The sequence below is a fragment of the Falco peregrinus genome, chromosome 10 (genome assembly GCF_023634155.1).
Source record: "Falco peregrinus isolate bFalPer1 chromosome 10, bFalPer1.pri, whole genome shotgun sequence".
Lineage (NCBI taxonomy): Eukaryota > Metazoa > Chordata > Aves > Falconiformes > Falconidae > Falco > Falco peregrinus.
Window position 1 is genome coordinate 35772808 of NC_073730.1, and position 20760 is coordinate 35793567.

At 42.0% G+C, this 20760-nt stretch overlaps 1 pseudogene; it reads right to left on the reverse strand.

Moving 5' to 3' along the window:
* Nucleotides 1-3065: 3065 nt before the first annotated feature.
* Nucleotides 3066-20266, reverse strand: LOC129785257 (aprataxin and PNK-like factor; annotated as a pseudogene).
* Between the last annotated feature and the right edge of the window lie 494 nt (nucleotides 20267-20760).

The window sequence follows — 20760 nt, forward strand, 5'->3', positions numbered from 1 at the left end:
GGGAGGGGCGGGCCGGAGCGGAGCGGGTGCCGACAGCCCCGGCCGGAGGCCAGAGTAGCCCGCCCGCAGCTCTGGCGGGCCGAGGGAGGGGAGAGACAGCGGCGCCCGCGGCAGAGCCCGCCTGGCAGGGCTCGGCTCGCCCGCCCGCTCCTACCCAGCCCCCGTAACCCCGCACCTCAGCCCCGGCCCCGGCCGAACCCCACCTGAAGCCAAGCCTGGGGCGAGCCCCAGTCCCAAGCCGCAGACCAGCTCCTGCCTGTCCCGGGGAGGACTCGCTGAGGCGGCTCCGTCCCGACACAGCCCGGCTCCGATGCCTCGCTGCGGCAAGAGCTCTGGCCGCGGCAGCTCCCCGCCGAGGGCAGCTCCCCCCGCGGGCAGGGGCGGCTCGGCCACAGCGGCGGCAGCAGCGTCCGCCGGCCGCAGCCGCCCGCGGGGAGGCGCTGAGGCGCAGTGCCCTGGCAACAGGCAGACGCGCTCCGGGGAACCCCTCAGATTCCCTCTCCTGTGACAAGGCGCCACCCCATTGGCCGGCGGCCCCGACGCCTCTGGGCCCAGCCAATGGCGAGCGCCCTGGCCCCCCACCCGCCCGCCCGCCCGCCGGCAGCCCCGGGCCCGGCCGGGCCCAGTACAGGCCCAGCGTGGGGGGCGGTAGGCTCAGGGCTGCGGAGGCCGCGCACAGCTCGGGGCGGGAGCGGAGGGGCCCCCTCAGGGCCCGGTTTGAGTCCCCCTCGACTCCTTCCCCGAGAGGAGCCTGGTCACAAGGGGACGGCCACACGAGCTGGTCAAAGAACACAGCAGGGGTGTTGCAGAGGGCACCGCGTCCACAGAGGCCTCCTCAGGCGGCCACAGGGAGGGCAGCGGGCCTTCACCCCACTGTAGGGAGAGGGGACTCAGCCAAGCCCTGTAACGTGCTTCCCTGCCAGCATCAACACCGCTCACGGTGACTCCCTTGAGCAAAACTATTGGGGGACAAACTTGGAAGAAACCTGCAATAAACTTTGTCAGAATCCACGGCTGAGCCTATGGAAAGCTCTTACTCCTTTGCTGTCTGCCCAGATGTCACGGCAGGATGGTAAAGAACTAAGAGGCAAGAAAAGCAGAGAAAAATCAAATTCAATTGAAAATAAATTCCTTTAGTTTAAAAATGAAATCACATTAGTTTAACTAAAGAACTCCTTTTCAGGTCCCACTCCAAGATTAAGTCATTATCCCAGAGTTACGTGTATTCGGGCCACCACAACAAAAAATGGCAATGAAGAGAGGACTGTGTGACAGGAGCAGCAGAGCAGCTCCCTCCTCTAAGCCCCTGTCAAGGGCAGGTACCTGGGCACGGACCCCAGACGGCCTCCGTGCCCCCTCACCTGCCATGCCCATGAACAGGCCAGCAGAGGTTTGTCTCTGCAATCACTGACCTCGGTGGAAAACCCCTCCCAGGATCATGCCTCGGCTGGGGTCTCCTGTCATTCTCACCCGAAACAGTGTCTGTTTCTGAGGATCACTCTTCCAGAAAGACATAAGCCAAGGAGAAAGCAGCCAGAGGCTATGGTTAAGAAGGGTCAGGGCTTCAGGAAACAGGGTCTCACAGGATTAATCATAGGGTGAATGGACTTGTTTAACATCAGCATCTTCTTAACAGAAGAGCTGTCTAAGGGCCTTTAAATATTTAAAAGGATGCTACAAATCAAAAAGTAATTAACTTCTCCCCATGCTCTGGGTTGAGGGCACTCCGTGTTGACCAGGCTTTCAATGAAGCAAAGGAAATGCATTTGAGGTGTTACGGAAGGAGAATTTGGGGGCAGTTTGAGAGCAGTCTGTAGCACCACAAGATAAAAGGAGGGAGGAGTTACGGTCTGCGCCCCATCACACAAGGAACAGAAGCTTGCACATCTTAGCCATATTATTAAAACAGATGGGTACCCTCTCAGGTGGCAGCTGGAGAGAAGCACTTCCTACTCACTTCATTTGAAGTACAGTATTTCAAAATGGATTTTCTGGGGAGGAGGCAGGGGGGTAAAGATTTCACCAGTTGCTTTTTTTCAGAGCAAATAAGCATGTATTACAGGGTAAGGTGATGCAGAGTCTACGTGGTGAAACGTTACCCTCTGCCTTTCTGGGTAACTTGAAAATTTTCAGGGTCTCCTGAGTGCCCGGGTACTCTCATCTGTATCTCCAACAGAGTAGTTTCAATCAGTATTCCAGTATCCTGGAGTTACCAATTCATCCTGCCAGAAGAATAAAAATGCATCCTGCTCTTAAGGAAAGAATACAAGAACAGGGAAATGCACTTCAACAGAGAGAACTTCAACCTACCAGCACAGAGCAGCTCACAACGGCTTTGACTGTCCCAGTGTGCTGCTTTGGTCATACCCAAGTTTTTCAGTCCCGATGTATCAGTAATAAAACTTGATCTATCATGCAACATCAAAATTTACTTCCAAATGTGCTTTTGTGATTACAGATCTGACTGGGAGCCTCCAGCAATAAAAAGCTATTTCTGCTTTCAAAATAAAGGCTAGTAGCTCCTGTGAGCAGCTTAAATAGCCATTCACAGACTAATGCTGTGATACAGAATGCTTTAGCTTGAGGAAGGTTATGGTCACAGAAATCACTGTACAAAACACCAAATGGATTCTTTCTGTATGGAATAACTTGAGCAAACAGTAAGCCGTTGGCCAACAGAAGCTGATGTTCTCCAAATTCGCAGGAGTTCCCCATCATAAATGTTTGTATTTTTGACATCTACAATTTTTGAGAGAAGCTTCTGACACACAATTGGCAGAAGATGGTCCCCACATCCAAAAGCACCCAATGCCAGCTTGCAGCAACAGCTATTTCATTTTAAGCAGAGCACACTGAGCCACACAGCTGAAAAGCTTGAGCGTATTTGGATGTCTGTCTCCAGCTCCCAGGGGAGCCAGAGCCACACAAGAATAATTCCCCTGCAGAATTTCCAGATTTGGCACCTTTTTGGACACAATTCACATGGCTCCAGTCACCTGCCCTGAAACACACTAAAACTTTTACTTTCTTGAAAGCTCAGGCGTGCTGCAAACACACAGAAGGCAAGATCCTTCAACAGTCTTTAGAAATCACAGAGACACAGGCAAACGTTTTTCCCGCAGTATGTTACAAGTTTAATTGTGCAAAAATACAGTCATCAAGACTTAAGCTTTGTTGTAAACTGAATGTAATTCCAGTGAGGTACAGGCATGGAAAGAGGTCCTACTGTAATTACAGCAAATACACCATAGTCACTGTGTGTATGCGGTTCGATACACTGATATACTGTTCTCAAGTGATTTACACATTCTGTATTTAACTGTATTAATCTGTATTTAATCTGTATTAATCAAGAGAACCAAAGAAATGACACCAAAGAGGAAAGCCAGTAGCACTGCACTAACTCAAAAGAACGTTAACAAAATTTAGACAAACTCCCCAGTGATGGCCAAGAATTAATCTGTGATATGGCAGGTGGGCAGTGTAACTCCCCTTCATCCAACACAGTATATACTGTGCTTCAGCAAAAGAAAAGGCTTTCCTAATGCCAGCATTTATTTCAAGCACAGGAAGATGAAGCATTAACAACCTTTAAAACTGTGTTTCAAACCATGAAATACCAATGGTGTTGCATAAGAACATAAGAAATAGATGGGGGGGGGGGGGGGCAGGAAACACAAAAAACTTTCAGAGCTCAGTTCTCTGGCTCCACCACTTAATAAGACAAAAAACCCATATGGAAAAGACAGACACTGCTGAATCCCCTCGCTGACTAAAATCCTCCTGCAGTGCCTACATCACTGAGGAAAAAATAGCTTTCAAAGCAATTCCCCTCCTTACACATTCATGTTTTAACATAACCAGCTTGGGCATTCGTAATGCTGTCCCCCTATGGCTACTTTTTGGTTCTAACAAATCTAGACGCTTCTTGCAAAAGCATTTCAACATCTTTGTTATCCTTGTCTTCTGAACTTGGTTCCCAGTCAGTCTTCATCGGTAGGTTTGCACACCTCTTCCTCATCATCTCTAAAGCCGCCATTAAGGTCATACTCATGTGGTTCATCTTTCTGCAGGAGCGGGCTGGAAACTAGGACCATGCGTGGCAATCAGTTAGCTGAGGGGAATGTGCTCAAGCTTGTCTAGACAACAATTAACATGATGAGACGTGTTTACAGAGCACAGGGGAGTGGGAGACGGATGGTGGATGGCGCCAAGGATGGCACCAAGGAAAGGGAACACCTTGCTGTTAATTGATGGCAGTTAACCACCAATCAGGGATTGCCTAGGATGCAATGCTTAGCTTCAAGAACCAATCTGTTTAAAACGCGCAGCTTCTGAAAGTGTATATAACCTCGTGCTTCTGTACAATAAATTGACATTTGCTTGCATCAAGCTGCGTCCCGTCTCTTCATTCGCCGCATCTTTCTCCACAGCCCTTTCTCCTGTAGGGACAAAAATGCCATATATTCATTAATAATAAATACAGAACGAAAGAGACCTTGCAGGGGCCATCTAGTTAGCCTCTCTCCTCAGCAGGAGAAAGGCTCAACTAAAGCACTCTATCCAATGCTGACAATTTTGTGTTTGACTTTCAAGACTCTCATGTAAAGCTGTACCATCCCTCTCTGACCACTACTGCAGGGCTTACCAGTCTGATCAATTAAGAAAGTTCTCCTTAGTGGCTTTTCTTCCAGCACTTGGAAAACAGTTGCCAGGCCTCTTCTGATAACATCTTCTGATATCAGAAGAAAACGGTATCAGATAACATCTTCTGACAACTCTCCTTTCCTGAAGGAGTGGCATACACAATTTTCCTGGTCATCTTCCTGCTACTTCTATACCTAAACAAGGCATCTTTCTTGCCCTTTAGCCCCTAGCTCTTGCTAGACAGCTATTCCGACTCTAAATTTTCTGCCTTCACCCATCCATATTTACTTAGGGCTACTTTATACTCTTGCTCTTTGGAATCTGACATGGCTTTGAATTCCCATTCACTTCTTTCCTGAGCTTCAGGTCAGCAAAGACAATCTGCTAGATCACTCACCTCCTACGTTCTCAACTTCGATCTGTGCTGTGTAGTCTGTGCTTCCTTTCTGAACACACGTTAAGGAAACAACAAATGCTGAACACTTCTTTCCTGAGCTGGATGCAGCCTACCCCTTTCCCAGTTCAGTCTATTCTATCGCGCTGCTGTCCAATCTGCTGCCTATCCATCTTCTGCACAGCTCACACTTTGTGATTAAATTGCCTTCTCTCTTCCCAGTATGTCACAATACTCTACATTGGCAGGAGTCAAAACTTGGAAACCTCTATTCACAAGAAATGGATGCTGCTCGCTGCATGTTCCTAAACTTTTTTAGGCAGCTTGTCTTGCAGTAGTCTTTTAATTGCTCAAATATGTTGACATATATAAACCAGTTCCCAGAGACAGGGCAAGCCTGATTTTTGAAGAAGCCTTATCTACCTGACTTGGTAGCATCGATGCAAAGCTGCTGCCATAGCAGCATTGCCTTCTCCTTTTACTTATCGGTAGCTGTGAACCTTTAACATGTTTATTTCCACTGCTTTGGGACTTTGGCAGATGTGCACGACCATTGCTCTACCAGCCTACGCTACCTCCCTTTTTCTTACAGGCCCACAATTCCTAACTAGCCACAGTCTGTTAATATTCCAGTCATGGTATGCTGCCCTTAAGTCACACCCCCGAGTAAAGCTGTATTTGTTCCTTTTCTTCCCAGCCTCCAGTTTCTGCATTCTTACCTCATTTGGAGATAACCTGTCAATGATCTCATAATGATTTATCTGTTGAGCAGTTCTTATCATCTTTTATATGAAACTAGAAATGTGTCTTCTCAGCTACACAACCCAGTCCAAATCATCCATGTTTATATTAACCTCAGGTATTTCTTAGCAGCTTCTTGAAACCTCAGGTCAGAGCTCCAGACACTCAAGCTGTGCGTGTGGTGAACAAGCAAGAACACCAGCACCTGGTGTAGTCAGATCACATCCTCTGTCAGTTACATTTTTCTGCTAGTGGGAATGTTACTATTCCAGAATCATCTTATGGTCTGATTAACATTTTATACTCTATAGCAAGGTTTTCAAAAGCACTTACAGCAGCAGTCAATTCCCTCAAAGGTACACAATTTTATGGGTGAACTGTGCTACAGAGGCACCCAATGACTTCCTAGAATAAAGTCAGCCATGTGTGACACAGCCAATACTACAACTGAGAAATATCCTATGGCTAGCAACCTATATAGCACCTAGCAGAAAATCCTGAAAATGTCAGCTGTCAATTTTGGCTGTAATCCCATCCCATATGATGCTTGCTAGTTTACTGTTTACCAGACTTTAGAGGAAAGTAATTATGCCCATGTTTACCCATAACAGCAGAATTTTTTCTAAGAATCACAGACTATAGTCGTGCAGAAGGAATTATGTCTGGAGGGAGAAGTCAAAACAAAGATTCTAAATACCTTAAGAACAAAATCTCTCTTCTCAGCCTAAGCCTGTGAGAATAATAAACCCAAGACCGGATTAACAAAGAAAAACTGCTCTTCACTTTCACAGCACTGCAGGTGGTATTTTACAACAGAAATAGGAATTCTGGAAAAATACTGATTACTTCCATATTTCTCCTACAAATGTATGAGGAACATACGATGTTGGTTTTCGTCCACCAGTGTTTTTAGATTTCAGCAGTGAATGATGCACTTCCTTCCATGTCTTCCCACTCCTCTCTTTCTGCTATAGTTTAATTCAGCTCCACAGCCCCTGAAGCTGCTCATTAAGCACAGTTCTGCCTTTCCCCTAGTACCATATTTATAAATATGACCTTGAAACATTCCCTGGAAGTATCTCCTTCACACGGGGAGAAAAAGCTTGCTGACCACCCCTTTACAAAGGGTTATGTTTGGAAGTGAGCCGATCAGCTTGCTAGAAAACATACACAGAAGTGTGCAGGAGAACTCTCAGACTCCATAGCCACAGCAGGTCATTCATCCAAGTAGCAACAAGGCAGTGAAGTCATTCACTAGTGACAATTTAATGACAACACACATTCCAGCCTTTCTTTTTTTTTCCCCTTCCTCCCTTACAGCTATTTCCCCAGTAATTAGCCTTAGACTGTTTCTCAGAACATAGACCACATTCTCTATTGGCAATTTGTAATCCATCTCGCAGCAATTAGACTATCAATGTTAAAAACTAAACATGGCAAATGTCATGTAGATAGCACCCTTCTTTTCTTGGCTGGTGGAGTTTCAGTGCACTTGAACAGAAATTAATCCTGCTGTGCTTAACAGTGCAGTTGTGCCAAACAGCACGAAATAAAGGCTAATGGAACCTTGCCTGTGTGATCTTGCATGGCTCGGTACGACCGCCTCAGACGTGAGCTTGCTGAGTGCAACCTTTTACAAGCTTTCCCCTCAAGAGAACGAAGCAAGCCAGTCAACAAGATATTGAGGGGAAAAAAGAAATTTAAACAATCATTAAATATGAACAGAACTTTAATTAATGAATTCCCTTCTTCCCACTGTGCATGGAATATCATTTTTTCCCTGGTTCGTTCTTAGGATGAGGAGTTGAATTTAACAGATTGAATTTCACTTCCATGTCAAAGATTTACACATTTACAAGAGAAGCACTTTTCCATCCATAGCCATGCCTGGCTGACCACCTGCCATGAGCTGCACACACAGGATCTACCATTCTGGTAAGGAAGGTCCTCTTATGAAAGACACAGCTACAATTTTAAACCTTCAAGATTAGCTTTAAACTTCAGATATGCACACAGTCCAGCTTGCTTCATTATTAAAATCTTAACCGCTCGCTGCACTTACAACGCTGCTTACAACTCTTGCCACTCTTTAATGCACATTTCTGCAAGGGAGCGGTGATCAAGATGGGGCTCATACTTGCATCATGGGATGTGGCAAAGCGTACAGCTAACAAATATGCCTCAAAATATGCTAGTGCACAGATACACCCATATCAAGCATTCAGTGACAGCAGAAGTACACACACACATGATAAGGAAATGGGATGGGAAAGACATTCCCGAGTGGAAAGTAGGTCGCAGACAGAATGGAGGCCAAAACACTTTGTCTAGAAAACTACAGCTATTTGCACTTTACTTTCTCTAGAAGGCAGATCTCTGTTTTGAAGATTTCTGTAGGAAATGCCCAGCCACACCTTGGTGATCTCAAAGAAGACAAGTCAGTTCCCACCTCCACTCGAGATGCAGCAGTTCCACATCCTCATGCCTTGTTCAGGCCAGTGAAAGTAAAGATGGCATATCATCAGGCTTTCAGACTGCTCTTCAACGCTCACTTTTAAATTATTTTAGAAATAACAGGAAGCTTCACATTTGGAAGCCAAACTGAGATACAAGAGATGCCTTGAAACAGAGCTAAAGGATATTTAAAACTGGAGCCCATGCACCTGCCACATGTAAGTTAATATTATTGGCAGCAGCAAAGCAAGCTAGGTGTACTACTGGTAAATGGAGGAGATACTCATACACAGTATTACAGGTTACATTATCAAGAGAGACTACAGCTTGCCTGTGATACTACACAATCCTCACTGATGTCTAGAAACTAAAGTTCGAAGGATACATACATAGTTCACAGGGAACACTGCCCCAGCTGAAAGGCATTACCCTTCTTCGACACTTCAGTCCTAACAAGCCTGTAACATCAATACCTCAGAGTAAATATAAGAAAAGCTCATCACCACATCCGCAGATATCTTTTGACATTTATTTAGAGGTCAATGCAATGCAGAAGGAGTATCTCAATGTTTCAAGAGCAATCAGTCTTCATGGGGTAACCTTAACTAGCTGTGGATGAACTATTGGCTCCTTTCATCCTATTATGAACCCTGTTCAAGGAAGGAAGAATTGACTTGGTCACACATGTCTCTCAAAACATTTGTTTGTTTCGCTGCCTGCTTCCAGGGAAGGACAGGTGTGCTCAGCACACAGGAATTCAATTCCAGCACTATTACTTGCAAAAAAGGAAGCAGAGTTTTACTAAAATAATGACTACCTTCTTCTCAGGTAAGTATTATCAAGCATCTCCAGCACCACTAAATGCCCCAAAACCCAAAGCAGATCAGTTGCATCCCATGCTGATGGGCCCATTCATAACATCAGAACATACCATTTTTTGAAGTTTTTGTCGTGTTCTTCTCTCAGGTACTAAAGAAAGAAATGTTATTAGCCAGGACAGAGTACAACCTAGCAATAAGGTTATTCGGAGAGGTTGCTACAACAGAAGACTGACTTATTAAAAGAAATGCTGCAATGGTTGTGCTGTATTTACAAGTATAAAAACTACTCTGCTGCCCCCAAAAACCTTTTTTTTTGTATTAAATGATTCTTGAAAGATTACCCAGATGAACTGTTCTTACAATTATGAACCATGCCATCTGTAGACAAACATCATCGGTACTGTTTGGGGTTTTTACAGCAGACAATTGCAGTATTTCAAAGCATTTAAATATTTTACGCCATTGTTTCCATAAATGCAATTTCTCCTTAATAACCATAGAATCATAGAATGGTTTGGGTTGGAAGGGACCTTAAAGGTCATCTAGTTCCACCCCTCCTGCCATGGGCAGGGGTAATGTCATAATCCTGATTTTTTGAAGTAAAATGCATTATCATTACATTTCCCTAACTGTTCTGCTCTAAAGTATTGTCTTTTTGCATTGGGAATTAAATTGGGGAAAAAAAACCCTCCAAGTCCAATAATTAAGAAAAAGCACAAAAAGAATGCAAAGTACATCTTTGAATTCTCTAAGAACAGACAAAATATAAACAGTATATTCCCCTGTGTTTTTCAACAAGTCTAGTTACTGGAATACAAAAAGATTTTTAGAATAGAATCTCAGATTCAGTTTTAATTGTATTCCCTCCAAGCCTCAACAGAACATACATGCTATAGGGATATACACATTTTGCTGTGGGGATGGGAAAAAAAGCTACAGAAAAAATTTACTGCAGTATCCATTTGAAATGTTGAGAAATACTTCAGTATATTCCCTGTTTTCACTGTAATACTCCAGCTCCAAATGGAGGAAGCAGAATAGAGAGATCTGGTAAGACCATGCTATACCGTGCTTAGTTTTCAATAAAACCTGTTAAACTCATGAAAACAGCCACTTGCCACCTGGCATTTTTGTCAAATCCTAAGATATAAAGCATACAAACTATGTCAGCGGTGTCTGACCCAGACCATCTTGTTTCAGTTGAAAAACATTTGAAAAAGTGAATGTAAGTGTGCAGCGGCCAAGCAGCCTTACCTTCCTTATCACAGACAACGGCAACACCGCATGCTCAAGAAGAGCAAGGGTACAGGGCAATACAGAGCAAGCTGCAAATGCAATGTTACTTTCTCACTTAAAGCATTTTATTCCAAGGTGTTGGCATCCATTACTGGGTTTGGGGGTTTTTTCCCCCCACTTTGAGCTATACTGAACAACTTGGCTTACCTGGAGGTGCACTGTGCTTGTATTCTAGTTTATGCTGTGGATTCTTCCTGCAAAGAAAACAGTAAAAGCTTGATTTGCCACCTTGTTCCACACCTAACAAGAACCTAACAAGTTCCCAGAACTCCTCTGTATTTTGTGAATAATTTTCACTTCTTTTTAAAATAAAATTCTGTGACCAGTGCCTTACTGCAGTGTCTCAGCTTACGTAATGTAGGGTGGAAGAAAAAAAGGGTTCCATAAGAGTTCCTTTTGTTTCAGCCTTTTAAAAAAAAATAAAAAAGACAGCTGATCAAAACCAAGAGATGAGATAGTTTCCAAACTTGTAAGATGAGATGCATTTGTTCAGCATAATAAGAACTGATCCAATTATTTACTCTCACTAAAACCAAAACCAGAACATAACCTCTGGTGCACAAAGTGCAATGCACACACAGTGCATCACAAGTCTGAGATACCCAGCCGTAACTTCCATATTCTGCAACATAAGGCTAAAAATCAAATAGTTTGGGAAAATTAAAGAAATTGAAAAGAATTGCCTGTCTCAAAGTATCACAGGGAAAGGCCAAAGAAGGACTGTTAAGAGAGTTTACTCATTTCTGCAATATGCTGCTGCAATCTGGGAAGTTCAATATACAAGTGTGTATGTCTTCTATTAAAAAACAGCATCAATGCAATGAAAATTAAAAATTTAAAGTCAACTTACTCTTTGATCTGCAATAAATGCTCCCCTCATTCAGGCTGCGATCCAGGTCATGAACACACTGATTTATCCCACCCCCTAAAGCAGTTATCCAATGCTGTTCTAATGTTTTAACTTGGTCCCACTTACACCGTGCTGATCTGTTGTGTTAGTGTATTAGAGCGGCACGTTAAAATTGTTTCAGCTCAATTTACTTCTGTGCAGAAAATTAAAATTAAAAAAAATTCTAACTTTGGAAGAAAACTGGTTCAGTTGTCCTAATTTCTCCTTCTGAAAAAGAATCAACAATTAAAGCCCACTATTTAAGAATGACATACCATTTGACATTGCTTGAAACACAAGATTAATTTCTATAACTGCAGAATTTTTTTGATATTTTACAAAATACCCTTGCTGTGAAGACTGCCTTGTAAAACTAGTTGCTTATGTTTTCTTATTCTTCAAAAACAGAATACTCTTCAGTAAGAAAATCTTATTTTTACATCAAATAACTTGTTACACATTCACATACTTGAAGCTGATTTACAGTTTTATAGCTACTGCTATCCCAAAGTGCATTTCATGTGCATTAGAAGGGATAGTTATCTGAATAAAAACATGCAAGTACAGCTTTCTATTAAATACCGTACTGAAACAGAACAGTTGCTTAATCCAGTGTTTTGCAAGTGTTGGTAGCATCAGAGCATTTGATCCCAACTCAAGGCACAACATTTAGATAACTCAATTATGTATTCCAGTAGTAGCCAACAGATAAAGACAACAAAAATAACATCCAAATCCTTCAAATGACACCTGTTGCTTTGTGGAAAGAATTATCATTGCTTTGTGGGTGCCTCCTTTCTTCTACCCCAAAAAGAATGAAACGCTGTTTAAGAAATGATCAACTAATACAGCACAGGAGTTGACTTATCTGCAAGGAGAGACAGTTTTAGTTTTGGACAGTGTCCATTGTACTCCTGAAAAGTATGTTGGCAATTTCAGGAGCGGTATAAACCTAGATTTCGCATCCTGAGATGAGAAATTCATCTCACAGATGGTTTTTGAGAAAAGAAACACTTCTGCATTAGTTGAACATAAGATGGCTTTTCCTTAAAAGTTACTCCCATTTTGTTACACTTTATAAAGAACACGCTCTTTAGGATCATCACGCTTCCAGGGAGAGAGAGAGAAAATGTTTCTGCTCAAGCACAATCTTTAACAGCGGCTGTTAGTTTCAATATGCCCCCACAGAAGGGCTGTTGTCTCAAAATATATCCTTTTGTCCATTGCATCAATTACAAAGCAGTCCTTACACTCTGCTAAATACAAGTGTAAAACCTGGATATTGAGAAACAAATGGAACAAAAGGATCTTTTGAAGAAAATCAACAGCTGCTAAAAGAAACAGCAGTCAGCCATAAACCGGATTTTCTTGCTGGTACCTAAATTATGCTTTCTAACAAATCAAATACTGACTAAAATAGAGGTTTTGTACAAAATCTTAACAAATATTTTGTCAAAATCTGAACTAAAAGTTACATATCAAGAAGAACATGTAACAATAAATTATTGTTTCTATACAAGAACAGTTTACTACAGGTTGAAAAATGAGAAAGTTTTGATCTCTAGGCCACTGAACAGATTCCAAAAGTCAAGGCTTCATGTTCACCAGCTGAAATCACAAATACTTTGCACAGACCTTGGTGGCATAAAGGTAGCAGTCTGGCGCCAGTAAATTTGGAAAGCCACAGTCAAGATTTAACATCACTATCCTACTGTCAATTTGCAACTCCAGGGGAGAACATTCTTAACCTGTAAAACAAGAAAAGCCATTTTGTACAGTGCTTCTTACCTATAACAAGCCGTTCCATACGGACATTCAGGCCGGTTATCATTGTTATCCTGAGTTACGATCTCTGTTTCATGATTGTCATCGTCATTAGGGTGACTAAACTGCTGAAAGTGAATGGGATTCTTCCTGCAAAAGACAAATATAGATCAAGAACTGACTATTCCATTTAAACAGGAGAAGTGGAGGTAAGAAAGATGTTACTGAATCAGTGACATTTTCAGCGGTTACAGAAAGAGAAGCTTTTAACGTTTAACTTGGTGCAGAATGTAAGACCTGCTTTCAGGATAATTGAAGAAAAGTTTTGTTTCAGCAGAGGCCGCAAGAGGTTAAAACATGAATTCTCCTATTTGCCATCATCAGCTTTACGTTTCAGGCCTCCAACACATACACAATCTACTGATGTAGTCCCATAGCATGAATCTCGCTCCGTGGCTTGCTCTGTCATGACTCCCTCTGGAGTTACCAAGTGCTACACAAACCTCTCGCAAAGTCTGAGCTCAAGCTGCGAGGGCCAACCCATGGCAGCCGAGCAACTGCAGTCCTGAAGCCTTCCCACGCTCTCGGGTGATCACCTGTGAGCTTCAGGCAGCATGTCTCAATCATTACTTCTGTTCCGTATGCAAGTTACTACTCACTTGAACACTTCAAATGCCAGCGTATTATTCCGGAGGGATGAAGTGCTGGGGCCTGAGCAGCAGGCCCTGAGCCGAAGCTGACCTCCAGAAGAACCCGCCAACCCAACCTTAAATATATGTATTTAGTATCCAATCATTAGCGAAATATGCACGGTCATTAGTGAACCATGTATGGCCATTAGCAAAAGATGCACCTTGGATAAACTACAATCATGAGAGAAGAGACAGCGCATCCTTCCTTGCTTAGAGGCGGGCGGCCAAAGCCATGAATCCAGCTGTTTGGCCTTGTCTGGAAACCGGTGGTTAAAATCCAGTCGATAAAGGGAACTCCCTCGGTTCCTCCCAACCCCTGGCCAGGCTTTGGTGGCATCTGACAGGAGAGTGAAACCAGATGTTTCCACGTTTGGAATTACGTGAGCTTGTTTATTAATAGTATAAAAGCTGAACCCTCTTGCAGTGACGTTGCAGACCTCACCTACCAGGAGATGCCCTGCGCAGGACTTCCCAGCTGCCGGGACAGGCTCTCCAGATCCTCGTGCAACAGGGGCTCCCCAGCGACTGCGGAGCTGGAGGATGGCAACCTGTTAGGGCAACGGGTGATGTATCTTTCTGAACCACTACAGCTAGCTGTGAATAGTAACGATTAGGTGCATTGCCTTGCTTATCTGTTTTATTGTTTGAATCAGGGTATCGTAGGCTAATCCTTCTGTATGTGCATATTGCCTTGTTTTCTGCATTAATTTGAAACAAACAGTGCATCAAGGGTATCTTCTGTATTGGTTTCTGTGTGCTATCTATTGACCCCATCAACTGGCAAAACAATGGAGCAGTCTCCTGGACATTACATTGATTATGCTCTCAGGTTTGCCTTGGCTACCGTGGCATTTTATTTGAAATACCAAATCACAACGATGACATGAAGTTGTACCCTAAGACATAACTCTGTGTGTAGCTGAGCCACACCGATGTTAGTGATGAGAGCACCGTACAAGACAAGGCAGCTATAAACAACATCACTTTGTGAAGAAGTGATGTTAAAAAGAACACAGAAAAATACATTATGACTTCAGGAGAAATTCATGGGGCAGATCAAAAGACACTACAAAAAATTATGTCATAGTGAACATACTGTACTAAAAGCAAATCTACTTTTTCCCTCTGATTTCTTTTAGAGACACTTTTTTTCAACCATATTTGAAAGCAAGAAAAGTGAGATGTTTTAATAAATGATTTTCCAAAAGATATACACAAAATACTTCAGTGATTTACCACTAATTCCCAGTGTACATAATCAACATCTTTGTGCAAACTGTAAAAGTGAACTGCTTGCCTCAAGCAAGAGCAATGATAACTTTAAACTGCAGAGGGATTACTGCTGTCATTTGCACTTGTTACAGCTGCATTTAGAAACACCAAGCCAGAAGCACGTATGCAGCTAGCGACATACACAGCAGCTTCCTCACTGACCACAACAGGCTCTTATGAACTTTCTAGGGAACAGTCAGTATTATTTTCAGCATTTCAACCAACACCGTAAGAGAAAAAGCGTTTGTTATAGCTTTTGCAAAATGATTACTTAAGCACCGTGAGCCCCACTAACCATTCAGGCCTCCTTTCAGGCACCGAAAACAGATTAGATAGTTAGTATTAATACTTTTACATCTCCATCTGCTTGGTATCTTTCACTCGGGAAACTCAGCAAGCAAGCTACAGATAAACTCTTCCAGGAGCTACTTATCAGAGATCCAGTGTCCCTTAGTCCTATTTACACAGGTGACAGACGCCTTGTTCTGGTTCTGGTCTTTTCTGTTGATTTCTGCAGACTGTAGGGTAAGTAAATACTGTTTCACTAGATATCATTGCAAGGCTGCATTTACCAGTCTTTTATTCTACAAGTTCTCAGAAAACATCACTTCTAACGCCACATTCAGGCTGGCTGCCTACTTCTTTTGCCATTTAAAAATAAATGGGATGAAACCAAGTCATTTTAGAGGCTACTTGCTTTGTTTTCTAAATGCACAGAGCTAACGTACTAGCAATATTAGCCAGAATTTGAGTTCAGTCATTTGAAACACAATTCATCTTCTCAAAGGGACACAGAAGCAGCTAATGCTCTGTGAAATCATTTTAATACTTATTCCTACAATAAGATACATGCAGCATCATAGTCATGAAGGAAAGAAGGCCTAAGAGCTGCCAGTTAGCTAACCTATTCTGTTTTAGGTGATAGCCAGTTCCTTTCATGAATTTACTTCAAAAGCTATTTGGCCAATACCAAAGAGCCTTTATTGCAGGAGAGAAAAAAGAAAAAAAAAATTGTATAGGAGGAAGCAAGAAAAAGGGAAGGGTCTTGAGGTACGCACCCTATCACTGGGCCTCAGGATTCTTTGGGCCAGTGGATGATGCTCCTCAAATTATTCATCACCTGTGAAGCACCTTAAACATGTCCTATTTCAGATGCTCAGGACTAGTAACAACATCATAGCTTCTCTTACCTTTATGTGGATAATTTATACTTACTCCATTTCTAGATGTTGTGCAACGATATCCAGCAAAATAAATAGAAGCAGAGAAATGCACAGCTAATATTAAGTACACATTATCCCTTCTTGCAAAAATCTTCTTCCTTTTATTAAGAGTTTGGTTTGTTTGAGGGTTTGTTTGGGTTTTTTTGAATACAAGAGATCTGAGTTGTAAGAGCACAGCACCTTTCATGCTGGAAGCTGCACTCCAAAGTTAGTTTTACAACAAAACCTTGCTGCACAGGAATACGTTATTAATTTGATCAAAACAAAATCATTAAGCTTTACTCGCACAAAAAATAACCAATTAAAAGCCTATTTTAAGAATAAAGTTTTAGGAGAGTTGCCTTCTCATACACAGAAGCTCTGAATTTGTGGCAGAAAATTATGCAAATAAAAATTATGCAAGTAACACTTACAAAGTTCTTCAGAATCAATGCAGTCATCTCCAGCAGCAGCTGAGCATCGCTCAGTGAAATACTCAAGACAGTTTTCATCTATGCAGCTCCCAAAAGCATCTTAAAAGCTTTTTCTAAAACAAATTTAAGTGGTAAGGTCAGAATCCCTGGCTCTTCTTAATCACATGCAGGAGACCCCTGTCATCTCAAGGGCTTATTTTCTCAGCCTACTAAAGAAACTGGTAAGGAAAACGTAATGACTCACCAGCACTAGTTATAAAGCCATAGTATTCAAGCCTGAAGTTAACGCCACAAGTGCGTGTAAGATGTTTATAAGTTCTAAACTCTAAGTCTTACTAGAAAACAGGTCTCATAAAAAGACAGATGCAAGTCTGTAGCTGCCAGATTTACAAGCTGAAGGTGAAATGAAAAATACTTCTTTTCATAAACAAAGAGCACAGTATTTAGAAGAATGCACATACAAATCCAAAGGCTGGTTGAGCATGCCCTGCTTTGACAGTTACAGGAAAGATTCACACACACCCAGTCAGCACAGAACTGTACCACAGGCTAGCCAAAGGATAGAATTGTGGACAAAAATTGTGAAATTACAGTTTCAGAGATGAGAGTTCAGCTGTACCACACCCCTACTATGCAACTCGAAATGGGGGTTGGGTTTGAATTTGTTTTTGTTTTTAAATCCCTATTCTTCTAACTTCTGAAAAGCGAGCAGCAGACAAGAAAATGAACACAAGACAGTATTCAAAGAGTAAGTTCCTTGACAACAAATATAGTCAGATATAACACAGACAGAGCACTTGCCTCCTAGTGGTAACAGCAGTTTCTTTCGATTTGGAAAAAGCTTCAGACTGCCACAGGAAGAGAATCTCACACTGACGGAGGATAAGAAGAAGAATCTCTGCAGAGAGAAGTGTGAATCAAGCTTGACTCTTTCAAAAAGCGTGTTTTCAAATTCATAAATGAAGAAACTGAGCTATGGGTTACAAAGTTATTTCCTAAACATTTCAGCTATGTGTTAGAGACATCTAATAAAATCAACTAAACTAACATTTCATCTTTTCCATTTGTGCTGTTCAACCACGCACCCACCAAAGGTGCCTGTCATATGCAGAAGACAAGTATCTCTTACTAGGAGTTTATAAAATACGGATTAGAAAACTGAAGGGCATTCAGTTATTGGAAAAATTACATTTTATATGAAACCTCACCTAGAAAGAACACTGTAAGGAAATGTTATGGTTACCAAAGCAGTCCTCATTTAAGACGTTGACTCCTACAGCACATTGTGCTAGAAGACACCTTTCATAAGGTTAATGGAAGGAGACAAAAACCAGCTACTCATCGTACTCAAAAGAGCACTCAAAGCAGCTCCTCTTCCTTAGCAACTCTAAAAAACAGGTTTTGCTCAAGGAGAACACTACACAATCAAAAACTGAATACGCTATCAGTGCGTTCCTTCAAAGCGTCCATTCACATCACACTTATGTACACTTCTGTCAAGCATATGGGTAACTGCAATGGCTTGCTTTACTGCAACATAGCTATCTCATTGATGCAGAATGACTACTTGGTGGTCTTGCATTAAAAGCACATACAGGACACACGATAAAGCACCTTTCTTTGCAAACAAGCAGGTTTAGTCTCATCACATTTCCTGAAGATCAAAGCTGATGGTTTTGATACTTCCTATTTACAAATTTCTCCAACAAAATAAGATTTCGTTATGTGCTATTTCAGAGCATTCTTTTCTTCTTACAGAGCAACACTTCCCAAAAGTACTGCTGCCAAATGTTTTAGAATAAAGACCCAAGAAGAAACGTGCACATGCAGACTCCTATTGCATGTTACCTGTAACTAAAACTTGCCTTCCAAAACATTAGGAATCCTTCAGCGTGTCAGAGCACTGAATCAGCTTCACCCCCACAGAGGGGAAAACTTGTCTGAGCAAAATGAAAAGTAGCTGGAGCAAACTAAAGGCTGCATTTGTACTACTGGATCAGCTTGGCTGCCTAATGAACCATGTCCTCCTCATAATCATGAAGGGCAAAAACTGAGATATGCGAAGGAATGCTACATGAAAACTGGAAGCCTGATGTGCTCATGAACACAACAGCTTTACGCAGTTATCTGCAGCAACAGGCACACCAAACATACACAAGAACCCATTTACTTGTGCTTGCTTGTTTGCTGAACAACCTAAGCTTTTACTGTCACTCAAGCCCCTTGGGGGAAGAGGTAAAAAATACAAAAGTAGTAATAGTGATAATATTTAAAAAAAAAAAAAAAATCACAGGACCTCCTGTTTCCTGGATTAGCCTTATCTTTTGTGGTTACAATGTACATAGATTTATGTAGTGCTCAAAATCTTCTCCTAAAGGCAGTTCTCAGGTCACTGGTCACTTGCTACCCTCAGGAACACCTCTAGACGCCTATCTTCTCTTCAATATATTAACACATGGCATTACAGATCTTTTCTGGGCAGAAAGAACTAGCAGGAGACCAGGCACTCAGCACTGGGGTTTTTGGGATCTTGCTGGTACATTTGTATCGCACAAAACATTTGTATGACAGATTGTGAATTGAGAGGATATGAGTAGCAGAAAAAAAAATAAAAATCATCCCTCAATTGAAGTATCGCCAAAGACACTGACCAGATAAGGGTTCACAGGGAGTTTATAAGTGTGACTTGTTCTGGTTTTAAGAGGGGACTGAATGCTTAAAAAAAAAAAAAAAAAAAAAAAATGGTGCAGATTGGCCAAGTTACAACAGAAGTAATTCTCCATTGTTTAGGGATAACAAATAATAAGCATTTTAAATAGTCAGATCACAAAGCATACAATAACTTCATCTTTCATAAAAGTTTCAGCTGCAAATAAAATAAGCCTACAGGGTCTATGTTGGGCATTTCAATCATTTACATCTCTTCTCCCTGCCGGTACATGTACTGTACACACAGGGGGGTTTATTTCTTTCCTTTTTAAAGTGGACCTTTGTTTCTTATTTCCTAGAACTCTGCATCGTTTAATCTGCTGAAGTACATCATCCCTTGTTTAGGTTATATTGAAAGTTAGCAAGACATCCTAGCTCCTCCTTTTATACTTTTAAAATTCTTGCTATGCCATTGGTTTCTCATCAGTCCCCATTTACCAAAAGATTTCTTTCAAATCAAAGCTTGTAACGACTTTACTGTTTTCGGTAGCTAATACAGTACTTCTTAATAACAAGCTAGCTTAAGCTGGGTTTATTTTTGCTTCACCTGTAACAGCCTGTTCCATACACGCAAGGTGTCCTCTTACGCTTGTTCTGTTTGGAGCTTTCTGAAGTATCTGCACTTCTGGTTGAATCAGAAATCTGTCTTGTAATCCAGATTTGCATCAGGCTCAAGAGTCCTTTCCTGGGCACCAAAAGATCAGGAAGTCCTGCCCAGTGAGCCTGTTGGCTTGCAGAACCAGTCATCTGCTCTTTGTTTACTGTTTCCTCAATTCTATTTCCTTTACTGGAGATCTGACCTACTCTTTTAGACAATTTACTATGCTGCTGCCTAGCTTTTCTTCCCACAGAACTTCCAGGGGTTTTTGTTCCAGTCTTGCCATTCCCTGCCATGTTTCTCATGGTATTCTCAAGAGGAAATCCAGAGCATTCTGTGGAACAAGGTTCCATTTTGAAGGACCTGAAAATGTACATTCTTCAGAACTAAAAGCTTTAAGGTCAAACTCTGCCTCATCATTCCTGTTTTCAAAGTGAGAGAATCATAGTAGAGCCCAGGCTGGAAAGGACCTTGATAGAGATTAAAACCAGCCCCGTGGGCACATATTAGCTTGGGGCTCATCGTTAGCCAGCAGATGTGTTACACTTGAACAAAAGGTTAGATGATGGAAGTGTAAAGAACTCTAGTAGGTAACAGAAACTAAACAACAGACTGCTAATGTATGCAAAGGTAAGCAGGAAATTTAGGTAACTGCCCAATAAGATGAAAAGTACATCCTGAAGAGGCGCCAGAGGGAGGAGGTTATGATAATGAATTTTTGGAAACCTTACGTATTTGCATGACTTTGTATAATAAATATCTGTCGGCTTGTTGAAACAGCGTGCAAGTTAGGAGTAGCGATCCCCCTTGCACCCAACGCTGCAATAAACATACCTCTTTGTAACTG